Source organism: Hyaena hyaena, unplaced genomic scaffold, assembly GCF_003009895.1.
Source record: "Hyaena hyaena isolate Hyena2069 unplaced genomic scaffold, ASM300989v1 scaffold_72, whole genome shotgun sequence".
Classification (NCBI taxonomy): domain Eukaryota; kingdom Metazoa; phylum Chordata; class Mammalia; order Carnivora; family Hyaenidae; genus Hyaena; species Hyaena hyaena.
The window spans coordinates 1,862,208-1,878,619 of record NW_024080703.1 but is presented as its reverse complement, the minus strand read 5'-3'; the positions used below and the strand labels follow the sequence as shown (position 1 = coordinate 1,878,619).

The following is a 16,412-nucleotide window of genomic DNA, read 5'->3' as shown; positions in this document are numbered from 1 at the left end:
GACAGCAGAGAGCCGACGCAGGGCTCAAACTCATGAACTGTGAGGCCGTGACCTGAGCCAAAGTTGGACACTTAATTGACTGAGCCACCCAGGTGCCCCAATACATTTAAGAATGTAATGACAGTCGGGGCACCTGGGTGGCTTAGTCGGTTAAGCGTCTGACTTTTGCTTAGGTCACCCTCGTGGTTCGTGGGTTCAAGCCCTGCGTCGGGCTCTGTGCTGACTGCCAGCTCAGAGCCTGAAGCCTATTTCAGAGTCTGTGACTCCCTCTGTCTCTGACCCTCCCCTGCTCATGCTGTCTCCCTCTCTCTCTCCTAGAAATAAATAAAAAACATTAAAAAAAAAAAAAGAATGTAATGACAGTCATTACAAAATCAACACTTAACAATCAACTGCATTTCTCTATCCCAGTAATAAATAGTCAGAAAATGGAGTTTTGAAAAGTAATTTACTGTATCTTCAAGAGAAGTTAATTTGGAATAAACGTCATAAAAGTTCTGTGGGGTCATGGGGCACAATGGTCAGGAAAGAATTCTTGAGACCTTGTCTGGTGCAGCTACCTCTCAGTAGCATGGGGCCAGGACCCGTGGGCAGAAAGGGCTGCACTTTCGCTGTCTGAAGCTGGTGATTATATGCTTAGTGCTCAAGGCGAAGAGCATGTGCAGGGAATATTAGATCGCAAATGTCTGCATCAAATTTCTACCTGTAACCTACTTTTTGCTGGATTTCTCTGGTACTTATCATTCAGTCCATATTAACTATCAGGGAGATTAACAGCGAGTCACAAGACCATCTAAGAAGGCAGCAACTGGCACATACTTGATCCTTCTCGAAAATATGCAGGCCATAGGTCAGCCTTCTAGGCTAAAGGTAAACCACCTTCTGCTTCTGTCTGTTGCAGAATCTGGTCTGGATCACCTGGCAGAAGAACCAAACTGCACTCAGAGATCTTGGAAGGGAGGAGGTTTAATTTACACCGGTGGGCTCAGAGGAGATCATTCTCCAGAGGTCTGAGCCCAGAGCATCAGCAGAGTGCATGATTTATAGCCTCTTACTTCCGCATTCCTCATTAATGCGTGAGACAAGCAGGGTGGGAAGAAGAACCTGGAAAGGGGAGCCTTTGACTGGGGACAGGCATTTCCTTATCAGTCCTGTTGGCCATCTTATAACAGATCTTTCCCTATCACATCCCTCATCAAAACTAGTAGGCATCCTTTTAATATAATTGTAAAATTTTAGTTTAAAGTATTAAAAAAGCTAAGTAAATGGAGAACTGTATTAGGGACAGTAGTGGGCTACTCCATTTAGGCGTGATATTATGGTAGGAAGATATTTGGTCTTTGTCCATGGTTCCTGGCACAGAGCTCTTAAAATTTCTGGTAAGAGTGGTTGGAATATCTGTTGTTTTTTTTGTTTTGCTTTGTTTTTCAAGTTTATTTATTTTGAAAGAGGAAGCATGTGAGAATTGGGGAGGAGCAGAGAGAGATGGGGGAGAGAGAGAGAGCATCCCAAACAGGCTTCACACAGTCACCACAGAGCCAGACACGGGACTCAAACTCATGAACCGTGAGATCATGACCTGAGCTGAAACCAAGAGTCGGATGCTTAACCAACTGAGCCACCCAGGTGCCTCAGAAGCATGTTGTTCTAATGAGGCCACTCTTGAGAGGCCCTTAAATAGCTTCAGAATGAAGGCTGGTCACCAGAAAGACCAGGCCTTGATCAAAAGCTTAGAACTTTCAGCTCTATCTTCCCACCCCTGGGAAGTGGCTGGAGATTGAGTTAAGGGCTGATTTATTCAATCGTGCCTACAGGATGAGATCTCTATTAAAAACCCAAACACGCGCATTGGGAGAACTTGTTGGGGTGGTGAACAGAGCTAGAAGCTGGGAGGCTGGGACGCTTCGTTTCCCTCCCCCATACCTTGTGCTGTGCACCTTAAGGAGAGCCGAACTGCCACCCCAAAATATGCCTCTCTGGCATAAGGAATCTTTTAGGCTGATTGCCTTTAAAACAGCAGACACGAGAAGTTTTCAAATTGAGAAGTTACTCTTGTGTCAGAACATGTACGAGGGACTAGACAGAGAAGACATGAAAGGGACACGTACAAGGACAATCTTTCCTCGGTAAAGGTGCCTTCCCTCAGGGCCAGAAAGAGGATGACTCAAACCTTGGAAATGCTTATCAATGGACAAGACAAAGATGGAAATCTGCATAACAATCAGAGCCTTGTCTACTGTGCTTTGCCTCATCACTTCCCAGAACCTGCGCCCCCCAGAGATCATCATGTTGAAGGTGGTGGCTTGGGCCAGTTTGTGCAGTTACTAGGTTTTCCCGGGCCCCTCTCATGGACGCGGTCGTTATGCATGTTATTAGTTTCTGTTTGTTTTTCTTCCGTTAATCTGTCATTTACTATGGGGGTTGGGGGGGAGGGACCAGGGGCTCAACAAGAACCTAGAAGGGAAGAAGAAAAGTTACTTGCATGCTTCCTTACACATCTTTCCCATTTGGCTTTTGGGGTTGTATCGTTTATAATCAAATGGTAACTGTAAGCAAGGTGCTTTCCTGAGTTCTGGGAGTCCTTCTACGAAATTACCAAACCTTGGCAGGACAGGGCGGGGCGGGGAACACCAACTTTATAGGCAGCGGGTCAGAAGTACTGGAACGTGGGACCGGCATCTGAAAAGGAACAGTATTGTGGGATGGAACCCTTTACCTGTGGGGTGGGCACTAGTTATGGAAAGTTGGCGCCAGAATTGAACCTAAGTTTTGGACAATGTAGGTACCCAGAATATGCCCTTTTGGCAGGATTATTATGAGTTGAAGGCAATTGAGGACCACGTGCAGGAAAAGCCCTAAAAGCTGCATAAAACTCCCTTTGTGAAGGCAATTTACATTTATAAAGGAAATTTCCATGTGGAAAGGTGTCTCCCACTTCTGGACCAGGAAGATGACGCTTATCAGCAGCTCTGATGAATGGAGAAGACATTGACTTGAGTCTGTATGACAGTCTTACTAAATGGTCCTTGTTTATCATCTCTGCCTAGTCACCAGGCCATTTTACAACCCTCCTCGTTCAAAAGCCCCAAATCCCTTTTCTTTTGTTTAGCCTCTTCTCCATTCTTTATTACCTTGGGGGGTGTCAGAAGGCCCCCAAATCTTGGCTACCTCTTTAAGCCACATTTCTTTGTGAACTTGAATGCCTAGTGATGTGGGGAACAAAGGCAAAGGGGAAAAAAACCAAATTTCCTTCTGATTCACAGCCTATTGACAAGTCCGGGAGAGGGCGGAGTGACCTTCCTCCAGGACTCAAATGCCTCCATGTTAATACTTTGCTCAGGGCAAAAGGCAATCTTAGCTTAACATTATCCCAACTTCCAGAATCCTGGAAGTCTCCTTTAACCTATAGAAATTCCTTTGGAAACTTCCTTTATCTCTACCCTCCCAAGATATATGTTAGCAATCATCCTCCAAGCATATGGGCCTCTGATCTGTATCTGAAGGGGCTCAGGACTAAGGTTTTATTAGACAGTAGTAAACGACCTTTCCCTAACGATAGCTACTCCATCAAGGTCCTGGAAGCCTTGCTTCCAGAAGTCCTTAGAGACTTTCACTATCCCTAGCCACCACCCCTCACAGCCCCTGTGCAGCTCTTCCTGTCCACGGGTCCTGTCCCTGTGCTTTAATAAAACCACTGAAGACATCTCAAGAATTCTTCCCTGACCGTTCACGCCGAACCCCAACACCTCCATACCACAGAGCATTTGATTAAATCTGTTTTTCTCTCCTGTTAATCTTTTTGTTTATGTTTATTTTTGAGAGAGTGTGAGTGAGGGAGGGGCAGAGAGAGAGGGAGATACAGAATCCAAAGCAGGCTTAAGGCTCTGAGCTGTCAGCACAGAGCCCAACGCGGGGTTCGAACCCACAGACCCTGAGATTGTGACCTGAGTGAGCCAAGTCGGACTTTTAACCGATTGAGTCACCCAGACACCTGCCTTCTTTTTTTTTTTTTAAACGTTCATTTATTTTTGAGAGAGAGCACACGTGGGAGCTGGGGAGGGGGGAGCAAAGAGAGAGAGCAGGAGAGGGACAATCCTAAGCAGGCTCCATCCTGTCAGTGCAGAGCCAGATGCAGGCTCAAACTCACAAACCACGGAGATCATGAACAGAACCGAAATCAAGAGTCAGACGCTTAACTGACTGAACCACCCAGGTGCCTCTAATCCGTCTTATATCAGTTTGATTTTTGCATCTCACTCATTTGAACCTTGGAGGATTAAAAAAAGAAAAAAAAGTTGTTCCTCTTCTGTGGCATCCCGTTGGTGTCAAGTGGTTGGAAAAGTCTGCAAATTTGATGTCAGGAGGGGAAAAGAATTCTAACTATAGGAAAATACACATTTCCCTCCAAAATGATGTAGAATTTTACTGCAAACCCAATACAATTTTCAGTAAGTTTATTTGTACAGTATGTCATAATGACATTAATATATACGGAGGGACATAGAGCCAAGAACATTCAGTCCATTTCTGTAGAAGAAAATGAGATACCACATCTTACCAAATATCTAAAATTACATACTAAATGTTAGTGGTACTGATGGAGGAGCCAAAGGCAAGCTGGGAGCACAGCACAAGCTAAGACCCGCAACCCCCGACCCCCACCCGACCCAGGGTGAAACGTGGGTGATATTTCCTCAGGCACTCCTGGCCGCCCCAGAACAAAGGAAAGGAAAGAAAACAAACGGTGAGCTGACAGAGATCGCGGCCATGGAGGACAGGAGTCTCCATCGGTTTACAAATATTTCAGTCAATTACAAGAAAAAGGCAATCTTATCGATAGCCTAAATCTCCGGAAACCCGTGGACTCAGTTTCCTGGAAACATCCTCCTCCTTCCACAGTGATGTGAGAACAAAGGCAAGAAGGAAATGGCATATAAAATTGAATTTCCTTATTACCTGCAGCCCATTAACAAACACTTGAGGCTGGCAGAGTAAAGCCTTTCTCCAGGACTCTCTACAATCTTAATGCTAATGCTCTGCTGGATGGAAAAACAATCTTAGCTTGACAATAGCTGGGCTTCCAGTATCCTGGGAGTCTTCCTTAGCATATGAAAATTCCTTTGGAAACTTCCCCTTGGCTTTACCTCCCCCAAAACCTACGTATAGAGTCAGTCTCACCATCTGGTCCCAGGGCAGCTCTTTCTGTCCATGGGTCCTGCCCTCGTGCTTTCAAAAAAACCACTTTTTGCACCAAAGATTTCTTCAAGAGTTCTTTCTTGGCCATCAGCTCCGAATCCCCATCACCGCCAAACCGCATCACTTACGGGGGAAAAATGAATCCCTGCTTTTCAAACTAATACTAAAAATCAATTCCAGTGGATTAAACACCTGAATCTAAACGGCAAAAATATAAAATTTTTTAGACTTTAAGATGTAGCAGCATTTTGGGGCGCCTGGGTGGCTTAGTCGGTTAAGCTTCCGACTTTCGCTTAGTTCATGATCTCTTGGTTCGTGGTTTCGAGCCCCGCTTCGGGCTCTGTGCTGACTGCCAGCTCAGAGCCTGGAGCCTGCTTCAGTCTGTGACTCCCTCTCTCTCTGACCCTCCCCTGCTCACGCTCTCTCTCTCTCTTTCTCTCTCTCTCCTAGAAATAAATAAAAATATTTTTAAAAAACCTTTAAAAAAAAGAAGATGTAGCAGCATTTAAAAAACAAGACATAGAATGTGGAAACAACGAGGAAAGGAGAAAGTTTGGTTACAGTCATAAAAAATTGGGGGGGAGGGGCATCAAAAAACACCATAAAAAGGTTGGAAAGACAAAGAAGTGAGAGAAGATATTTGTAACACATACAACAAATAAAAATGAGTATTCATAATGTTTTTAAAAACTGAAAATTAATAAAGGGAAATCTCATTAGAATGGAGTCAGGAAGTTCCTGGGGGATGGAAGGCGGGGGTGCTATAGTTCTCCTGCCTCACCGGTGGTGCCCATCAATTGCAAATCCAACAGGAAGAGGCGGGACCTTGTAGGCAGGTACTATGTTACTATCCTGGCAGAAGGAAGGAAGGCTCCCCCCAGCGTCAACCGAAGCAACAGTCTGGCCAATGACAGACCGTCACAACTTAGCCAATGAAAAGCAATACTCTACCTGAACTCTCAGTTTAGTCCCGTGGGTTTTCTGTTTACTGTAGCCTTCCCAATTTCCCACTTTCCTCTGTAAAAGAGTAGCCTCTCCTGTGTTGGGTGGACTTGCCTATGGTTTTGCTATAGCTTGTTTGCTCCAGATTGTGATTCTCTATCCCTAAATAAACCCATTTTTTGCTGGTAAAAAATAGCTGGTAGTTTGATTTTTTAATTTAACAAAACACTCCTATTAGTCAATAAGAAAACAAATAACAATACAAACTTAATTTTTTTTTGAATATTTTTTTTAATGTTTTATTTATTTCTAAGAGAGAGAGAGAGAGAGACAGTGTGAGCAGGGGAGGGTCAGAGAGAGAGGGAGTCACAGACTCCAAAACAGGCTCCAGGCTCTGAGCTGGCAGTCAGCACAGAGCCCGACGCGGGGCTCGAACCCACGAACCGCGAGATTATGACCTAAACGAAAGTCGGACGCTTAACCGACTAAGCCACCCAGGCGCCCCAATACAAACTTAATTTAAACAGGCACTTCACAGGACAAGAAAACTGAATGTCATGAAAATTATCAAGTCTCACTGAAGAAGTAGAAGTATTTTTATACACCACCAAAGGGAATGTCTTTTATTACAATCCGTTTATTTTTTATATTTTTTATTCTTTTAATACTTTTAATGTTCATTTTTGAGAGAGACAAAGTGCAAGCAGGGAAGGGGGAGAGAGAGAGAGAGAGAGAGAGAGAGAGAGATAGGATTGGAAGCAGGCTCAAGGCCCTGAGCTGTCAGCACTGAGCCCTACAGGGGTGAATCCACAAACCATGAGATCATGAGCTGAGCTGAAAAACCTAGAGCTGGATGCTTAACTGACTGAGCCACCCAGGTACCCCTAGTACAATCAGTTTAGAAGACTATTTGGCATTTTCTAGAAAGTAGGAAAATACACATACATTCTAACTAAGAATTCTACTCTTAGGAATATACTTTAAGAGCACTCCTTTTGCACATGTGCACCAGATATGGTATAAGATTTAAAAAAAAAAAAACAAGACTATATTGGCGCCTGGGTGGCTCAGTCGGTTAAGTGGCTGACTTCGGCTCGGGTCATAATCTCGCGGTTCTGAGTTCAAGCCTCACATCCGGCTCTGAGCTGACAGCCCAGAGCCTGGAGCCTGCTTCAGGATCTGTGACTCCTCCTCTCTCTGCCCTTTCCCTGCTCATGCTCTGTCTCTTTCGTCTCTCAGAAATAAACATTAAAAAAATTAAAAAACAAGACTATAATTACAGCAAAAAGTATTGCCATGAGAGATAAGAATATTGTGGTATTATGTTATAGATTATCATGTAGCAGTGACAATCAATGGATGATAGCTATAAATATCAAGAAGTAGAAATCTCAGGAACATAATTTTAGAACAAAAGTATAAGAATATATACCTACAATATTATTATATATCTAACACACAATTATTATATATACATAGTTCAAAATGTAGGTCAATTCATTGTAAATATACATGTAAGTACAAAGTATAAAAGCGGGGGATTATTAAGCACAAAATTTAAGATTATGGTTACCTCTGGGCATGAAGAGCAGGAGAGATGGGCCTGGGAAAAGATATATAGTGGTCATCAAAGACACTGGTTATGTCTTGTTCCTTAAGTAGAACAGTTGTTACATAGGTATTTGTTGTGTCATGACTTCACATGTGACTATATTTTATAAATATTCTTTTGTTTCAATTCAAAACTTAATAAGGGAATTTAAAAATGATAATTATATAGTCAGGTAGTTTATATCAAATTTACGCCAACTAGCTAGCTATGTGTAAGAAGTTAATCGTCTGCAAGTTAAATAAGACCCAAAAGATTTAAAACATAAAACAGATTTAAAACATAAAAATAGGGGCGCCCGGTGGCTCAATCGGTTAAGCGTCCGACTTCAGCTCAGGTCATGATATCACAGTTCGTGGGTTCGAGCCCCACGTTGGGCTCTGTGCTGACAGCCAGCTCAGAGCCTGGAGCCTGTTTCAGATTCTGTATCTCCCTCTCTCTGACCCTCCCCTGCTCATGCTTTCTCTCTCTCTCTCTCTCTCTCTCTCTCTCTCTCTCTCAGAAATAAATAAAACATTAAAATTTTTTTAATAAAAAATAAAACAAAAGAATATATTTTTTAAAAGCACAGTATTTTCCAATTTTCTCTTCTCTCTCTCTCACTTCCTCCACCTTGATTCAGCTTGTGGTCATACCTCTGCCTTCATTAATAAATAAATATTAAAACAAAAAAAGGTCATGTGAACCATCCAACCAGCCGTTCAAGCCCCAAAGCTAAGAGCTCCCCATGATTTCTCAGTGTTGATGCCCTTGCACACTGAATCCATTGGCAACTCTTATTGGCTCTACCTCTAAAATATATCCCACATTCATCCACTTCCCTCTGTCTCCATTGCTACTGCCCTGTTCCAAGCCACCATCATCACCTACAAAGACGACTGAAATGGCCTTCTGCTGCTCTTGTTTCCATCCTTGCCTTCCCATAACCCTTTCTCCTCCCGGCCACCTGAGTAATCTTAAAAAAAAAAAAAAAATGCACGTCAGACACAAATAGATACCACTCCACACTCACAGGAAGAGCTGAAATGTAAAAGAGCAATAAAACCAAGTAAGAATGCGGAGCAGCTGGAACACTGCTACATCTCTGAAGGGAGTAGAACTTGGTGTAACTTAGAAAAACAGTAGCAGGGGCGCCTGGGTGGCTTAGTCGGTTAAGCGTCCGACTTTCGCTTAGGTCATGATCTCGCGGTTCGTGGGCTCGGGCCCCGCGTCGGGCTCTGTGCTGACTGTCAGCTCAGAGCCTGGAGCCTGTTTCAGTCTGTGACTCCCTCTCTCTCTGACCCTCCCCTGCTCACGCTGTCTCTCTCTCTCTCTCCTAGAAATAAAAAAAACATTAAAAAAAAAAAGAAAAACAGTAGCAAACGTCAAAAACAGCATCTACTAAGATTGAAAATGTGCCTATGTCTGTGATCTAGCAATTCTACTCCAGTATATCCCTGACAAAAATGCACACATATGTGCGTTAAAAGATATATACAAGAGGGGCTCCTGGCTGGCTCAGTTGACAGAGCATCTGTCTCTTGATCCCAGGGTTGCAGGTTCGAGCCCACATATGCAGATTACTTAAAAAAAAATTTAGGGGCACCTGGGTGGCTCAGTCGGTTGAGCGTCCGACTTTGGCTCAGGTCATGATCTCGCGGTTCATGGGTTCAAGCCCCGCGTCGGGCTCTGTGCTGACAGCCAGCTCAGAGCCTGGAGCCTGCTTCAGATTCTGTGTCTCCCACTCTCTCTGCCCCTCCTCTGCTCACGCTGTCTCTCTCTCTTTCTCTCTCTCTCTCTTTCAGAAATAAATAAAACACTAAAAAAATTTATTAAGAAAATAAAATCTAAAAAAAAAAAAGGGAGAGACATGGACAAGAATGCTGATAGCAGCATCATACCTTTAACAGGCAAATACTGGGAACAATTCAAATGTCCATCTACAACAGAATGGGTCCACTATACACATTCATACAGGAGAATACTAGAACAATGAGAAAGAACAGACTGTTGCTATGTGAAGCAATATGGAGAAACCTTACAAATGTAAGGTCCAGTGATAGACACCAGACACAAAGAAGTGAGGGTTGTACGGTTTTATTTACATTAAAGTCCAAACACAAGCAAAGCAAATCTATGTGACAGAAGTCAGATCAAGTTACTCTTTGGAGAGGCGGGGTAGTGTTGGGTAGTGTTGGGATGATTTAACATCCTAATTCTCAATCTAGGAAATGATTATCTGGGTATGTTCATTTTTTAAACAAAAATTTGAATTGTACACTTATAATCTGGGTACATTTTAAAATTGTTTTAAATGTTTGTTTTTGAGACAGAGTGCGTGCACATGCCTGGGGCAGAGACACAGAATCTGGAGCCGACTCCAGGCTCTGGGCTGTCAGCACAGATCCCAGTGTGGGGCTTGAACCCACGAACCGTGAGATCATGACCTGAGTCGTGTAACTTTTTAATTACATTTCAATTAAAAGTTTACTTTTTATAAGCCCTGCCCATAAACTCTTCTTGCCAAAATGTGTAAAACATGAACATGAATCTAATCAAGATTTTAGAGCTAAATTTTATAGGAAATACGGAAAACAGAGGAACAAGTGACATGTCCCTTGAAGAAGCAAACTAACAAATACAGAACATGGGACATTTAGAAAGACAACTGCCTTCTTTGTTGTTATTTGTTGTAAAAGTCAATGTCAAGGAAAAGAAAGAGAAAGGCGGGGTGGGGGGGGGATATATTGTAACTGAAATGATATTTCTTTTTACTACAAGGTAATATGTGTTATAAAAAATAGAAGTGTGACTGTTATAAAAATACAGAAACTTCCATTTAAAAAGTGTTTTCTTTTTCTCCCTCATTCTCCAGACATTCTGCACATTCTACAATACTGTGTTGTTCTGTCACATTTTTTTTCCAATTAAAATGTATCTTGGACACACCTTCAGAGTAGTACATGTGAATTTACCTTAATTTAAGTGATACAAATTTAACATTTGTATCATTAAGTAGTAGTATTCCATTATTTTCTATTAAAAAGTAAATTATAACACTGCAAGTCATTGTATATGTATTTTTCTCTATTTCACTTGGTGGAATAGATTCCCCTAGAAACGGGATAGCTTGGTCAAAATAGATGTACATTCGAATTTTTATTAGATTTTGCTAAATTTCTTCCAAATGGGTGGTACCAATCAATAGATGCGTCCACCATATATGTGTCTGCCCATTCTGTCACACCTTGCCAACAGTAGATAATACCAATCTTTTACTCTTTTAAGTTTTTGTTTTATTTTGTTTTGTTTTGAGAGAGAGAGAATCTCAAGTAGGCTCTGTGCTGAGCACAGAGCCTGATGTGGGGTTCAATGTCACGACTGTGTGATGATGACTTGAGTCAAAATCAAGAGCTAGATGCTCAACCGACTGAGCCACCCAGATGCCCCTCAGTCTTTAACATTTCTGCCAATCTGATAGATGAACAGTATTTTTTGTTTCATCTGCACTTGTTCGATTTTTAATAAGGTCGAGCACTTTTTCTAAGTTTGTTGGCCATTTGGATATTTTAATTTTAAAACTGTGTAATATATTTCGCTCAGTTTACTAATGGGCCATTCAGCATTATGTGCATGATTGGTAGGAGGACTGAGCCACCCAGGTGCCTCTTCTTCTTCTTCTTTTTTTTTATAGAATCACAATGCCACCATCACACTAACAAAATTAACAGAGTTTCTTAAAATCATTTAACATGTCTTCTGTATTAAAATTTCTCCAACTGTCTCAGAACATTTTTTTCTAACAGTTGGTTTGTTCGAATCAGGATTCTAATGAGCCCCACAGATTGCATTTAGTGCGAAGTCTCTTTCATTCTTTTAATCCAGAGCAGAACTTGGTTCCTTTTGTCCTTCCTTCCCCTCTCTGACATTCTGCCTTAAACTACGGATAGTGCTCATCTTCCTTCCCCCCCCCGCCCTTTCTCATTCTTCCTTCTATCTCTCTCCAAGAAACATTTATTAAAATCCAAGCACAGCGCAGGGCAATGAGACGACTCTTCGTGGTTTCTGTCTTCCTAGATTCTCTACCTATCTGCGTCTCCATTTCTCCAAAGCGCTATTAATACCGTTAAAGGAGTAACCACCCTGAAGGGTGCGAAGGCCTCTCTCTTTCTCCTGCTCAGATAATTCAGGCATGTCCAATGTTCTGTGCAACAACGTTAGAGACACAGATGGGAACTGGACCCCCAGCTCCACCACTGACCAGCTCTGTGGCTGTGAGCAAGTTGTTTTACGCGGCCGTGCCTCCGTTTCCTCGTTAGCCCAGGAGCCTCCTACTGCCCACTTCAAATGCTTACGTACCTCGTGCAGTGGAGCCAGGCAAAAGCTACTTGGACTTCACCTCTGGGCACCACATTTTGAGTGAGCCAGAGAGCACAGGCACTTTGGTAGCAGCCTAATTTACCTTCTAATTAGAAAGAGGATTAAGTTAGACTACGAGGCAGGTGACACGGCTCCTATAATTACCCCCACTCTTTGTGTCACATCGGGAAGTGAGGAATCGATTTGGGGCCCCAGTTCTTACTACTTGCTCACGTGAAGACTAAATAAAACAATATATCTGAACACCTTTGCACGGTGCCTGGCACAAAGATAGCACTCAATAAGGCATTGTTCTTTTACTATTATTAATAAAAAATATAAAAATAAAACAAAGAGCTAACATATACCTGTGCACGCCTTCACGAAGAATTCTCCCGTTATTTAGTTTCACAGAATGTTGCTGGGTAATCTCTGGCTAATGCGGCTCAGGAACTGAATTTTTCGTGCATTTTCAACTTCACTTTAATAGCCACATACGGCCACTAGCTACCATGCAGGGCAATGACACAGCCAGCAGCCCACCAGGTCCTACTTGCCTGTTCACAGGCTATTGGAAGCGGGAAGCCAGTTTGCCTAACCAGTTTTGCCTCCCCAACAATCCCCCTTTAGGCAGCGAAACTTCCTTTTCCACTTGGGTAAACCCTTGGGTAAACCATATTGTCTCCTGAGGTGGGTGCATCCATCTGGCTTGGCTCGCAGCGGGGGTGGAGGAGAATTACTAGGCGGGACTGGTCAGGGTCTGCCTTGAGACTCTTCTAGGGACTATTAGAAAGAGATGCCCTAAGGTTGCTCTAGGGGGAAAGAGGATCTTCCTGGAAATTAAACCTTCAGAGAGGAGGGCAGAAGCAGGGGATGGGCAGTTTCTCGATAACATTATTTGAGCACCTAGATCCAGCTTTGCCTGAAGTCTTTCCTGTCCTTACAGTTTGTGGTTACATGGACCAGTAAATTCTTTGCACTAATGCCAGTGTGAATTAGATATGTATGGCTTGCCCCAGAAAACATCTGATTTATATATACTATACTGTCTACTTAGAATCCCTTTGTATTTCTTGCACACACTGAGAACCTGCTTTAAAACCCAGCACAAACATCACTTCCTCTGTGAAGCCTTCCCAAAGCTCAGAGGCAGAAATAATTGTTCCCTTTGTGGAATTTACATACCTCCTGTTATATATTTATCTCTGCACTGAACAAAGTATCTTATGGTTTAATTTATAATCCTCCTCCTTTTACCCCTCTTTCCTCTCTGTAGTCTCAGTGTCCAGCCCACGGTACTGACTCAAAAATTGTTTGGTTAAATTGAAGATGATATTCTTTTTATTTTTTTAAATGTTTTATTTCTGAGAGAGAGAGAGAGAGAGACAGCGTGAGCAGGGGAGGGTCAGAGAAAGAGGGAGACACAGAATCTGAAACAGGCTCCAGGCTCTGAGCTAGCTGTCAGCACAGAGCCCGACGCGGGGCTTGAACCCACGAACCGCGAGATTATGACCTCAGCCGAAGTCAGACACTTAACAGACTGAGCCACCCAGGCGCCCTGAAGATGAATTTCTTTTACTTTAAGTTATTATAGCCTAATATTTTATGTAGTTTGTTGCTGCCTTTATTTGTTCAAATAAGTATTTTATTATGGTGAACTACATGAAATTGCTGATATTTGACATTTGGGGCTCCAAAACTGGCAATTTCATATTGTCCAACATAATAAATACTGATAATTATTATAGATTCTTAAGGGCACTTTATCATATCTGAAATCTACAGTCCATGGACAGAAAGCTACAAGCCTGAATACTAAGATGATAAAAGAGCAGAAAAGAATTACCAGTGCCGAGTGTCGTGACTATGTGAAAATGTTTACTTATGTATTTATTTATTTATTTATTTATTTATTTTTTATTTCTAGGAGAGAGAGAGAGACAGCGTGAGTAGGGGAGGGTCAGAGATAGAGGGAGACACAGACTCCGAAATAGGCTCCAGGCTCTGAGCTGGCAGTCAGCACAGAGCCCAACGCGGGGCTCGAACCCATGAACCGCGAGACCATGACCTAAGCGAAAGTCGGACGCTTAACCGACTAAGCCACCAAGGCGCCCCTATGTATTTTTAAAGTTTATTTATTTTGAGAGAGAGAGACAGCAAGAGTGGGGAAGGGGAAGAGAGGGGGAGAGAGAGACTCCAAAGCAGTCTCTGTGCTGCAACCACGGAGACTTATGGCCGGCTTGAACCCCCAAACTGCAAGATCACGACCTAAGTCCAAACCAAGAGTCACACACTTAACCGACTGAGCCGCCCAGGTGCCCTGAAATGCTAAGTTAGCAAACACTTAGATTGCACTCATCTTGTGCCAGGCACTATCGTTAAGTGCTTCACACGGGATCACTTTGCTTCATCTTCATAACAAGCCTAGGAGGTGGGTCCTACGCTGATCCTCATTTGACAGATGAGGAAACAGAGGCAGAGGGGATCAGTATTTTGCCTCCAGTCACCTAACGATTAAGAGACAGAGCCAGGATTCTAACCCAAGTGGTCTGACTCCAAGTTCCTCGTTCTAAAACACGCATTACACCAACTCTTAACCACGACGCTGTGTTGTGCTAGCGAAACTACTGTCGTCCGTCCAGCAAATGTAACTCAGAAACTGCGCATTGGTGCGAGTGCAAGGAAGCGTCCCATCCACCTCTTGCTGCAGGAAACCGCTTTCCGAGCTCAGTGACGCGAAACCACAACTCTGCTCCCGGGCTCCGGGCGTCAGGGAATTAAGACAGGCCTGGGGGGACGGCTTGTCTCTGCTCCACAGCGCCTGGGACCTCAGATGGCAAGACTGAGCGGCCGGGGGCCGGGTGACGAGGAAGTTGAGCGCGGTTGAGCCTGGGGACCAGGCACCCACACGCAGGGCGTCTGAACTGCGCGAGCCTCTCACGGCTCAGCAGCTGCACTCGGAGGGTGACTCCAGAGAACACGCGTCCCACGGGTAGAAGGCGGAAGCTGCGAGGCTTCTTCTGACCTTGGCTCTGAACTGGTGCGGTGTCGCTGCCTTCACCTTCTCTGCTTACAAGCGAGGCACTGAGGCCCGGCCACGTTCAAGGAGGGCGAATCAGCCTCCCCTCTCTATTGAGGAGAAGCCCAAGGTAACTCACTGCACGTGAGTGAGACACCGTCGTAGCCACTTTAGGAAACACAACTGGCCCAGAGCCAGAGAGGCCGTTGACAGTGCAGAGGGTCCTGGAATATCTTCAGCTCTAAGTTACCGAACGGGCAACTGACAGCGGCTTAAACCATAAGACGGGAATCAATTACCTCATGAAACGAAAGGGCCAGAGGCCGAGCAAGTCCAGAGTGATTAGGTTGTTTGCTGATGTCATCAAGGAGCCCAGTGCTTTCTGTCTTTTCGCTCTGCTCCCTGTAGTGCAGCCAAAGTGTCTCAGCCCTTAATTTTGGGTTGGCTGTGGCAATCCCGAGCATCAGAAGGAGGCAACGATGTCAAGCAAAGAAAACGAAGAGTGTTTCTTTAAATTACAAAGAAGAACCTCCTCCCCCAGCTTATAGCCAACTTAGCTTCAGGTCACATTGGTCAGGAACCTGACCTTGTCTGTGTTCACGCCATCTCTGGAAAGGAGGAGGCAGGGAAAGAGAGGACCCAGCATTTTGTGAAGGGAAGTGGGAAGTGCTTCTGCTAATAAAAAAAAGGAAGAAGGAGAGTCACTCTTGAGTCACCAGTGTCTGCCACAAGCGCGGGCAACCGTCCATTCTTTTGGCAAATATTAGCTGATTGCTAATTACACATCAGGGGCAGTGCTAAGCGGCGGCAGAGCTGGGAGAACCACGATAACACGCCTGCCCTCCTCAGGCTTACAGTCTGGCGTCGAACAGAACATGCAACACGCGGTTACATAATTAAATACAAACGTGGTCAGCGCCGAGAAAAAAATGCCTGTAATCAACGCACAACTTGCCGTAATAAAACATTTCTTCCGGAGGCTTACCGAAATGAAAGAGATTACAGTCACAAAATCTAAACTAAGTACAAGGTCCTTACGAAGCCTGAAAGGTAAGCACTGGAAACAGTGGATCTTCCTACTGCGCAGGGGAACGAAGCACCGCATCTGGCAGATGGACGCGTCCTCAGCAGGAGAAAAGTTACTCCACCGAGGGTCGAGGGTTGGAAGCCGGTTATTCATCGGGATTTACAACAGTGACCCCTCTGAGACTAGCTAGCCTTCCCTCCAACTGCACGCTCACCAGACAAACCTTGGATCATTTCCTTACTCACCTGGATACCAGGATGGAATTTTCCAGTCTCCTTAAA

At 43.9% G+C, this 16,412-nt stretch overlaps 1 protein-coding gene across 1 annotated transcript in view; it reads right to left on the bottom strand.

The window, feature by feature from the left end:
• CUNH10orf67 (chromosome unknown C10orf67 homolog) overlaps window positions 1-16,412 on the bottom strand; it is a 162,011-nt gene that overhangs the window by 120,708 nt on the left and 24,891 nt on the right.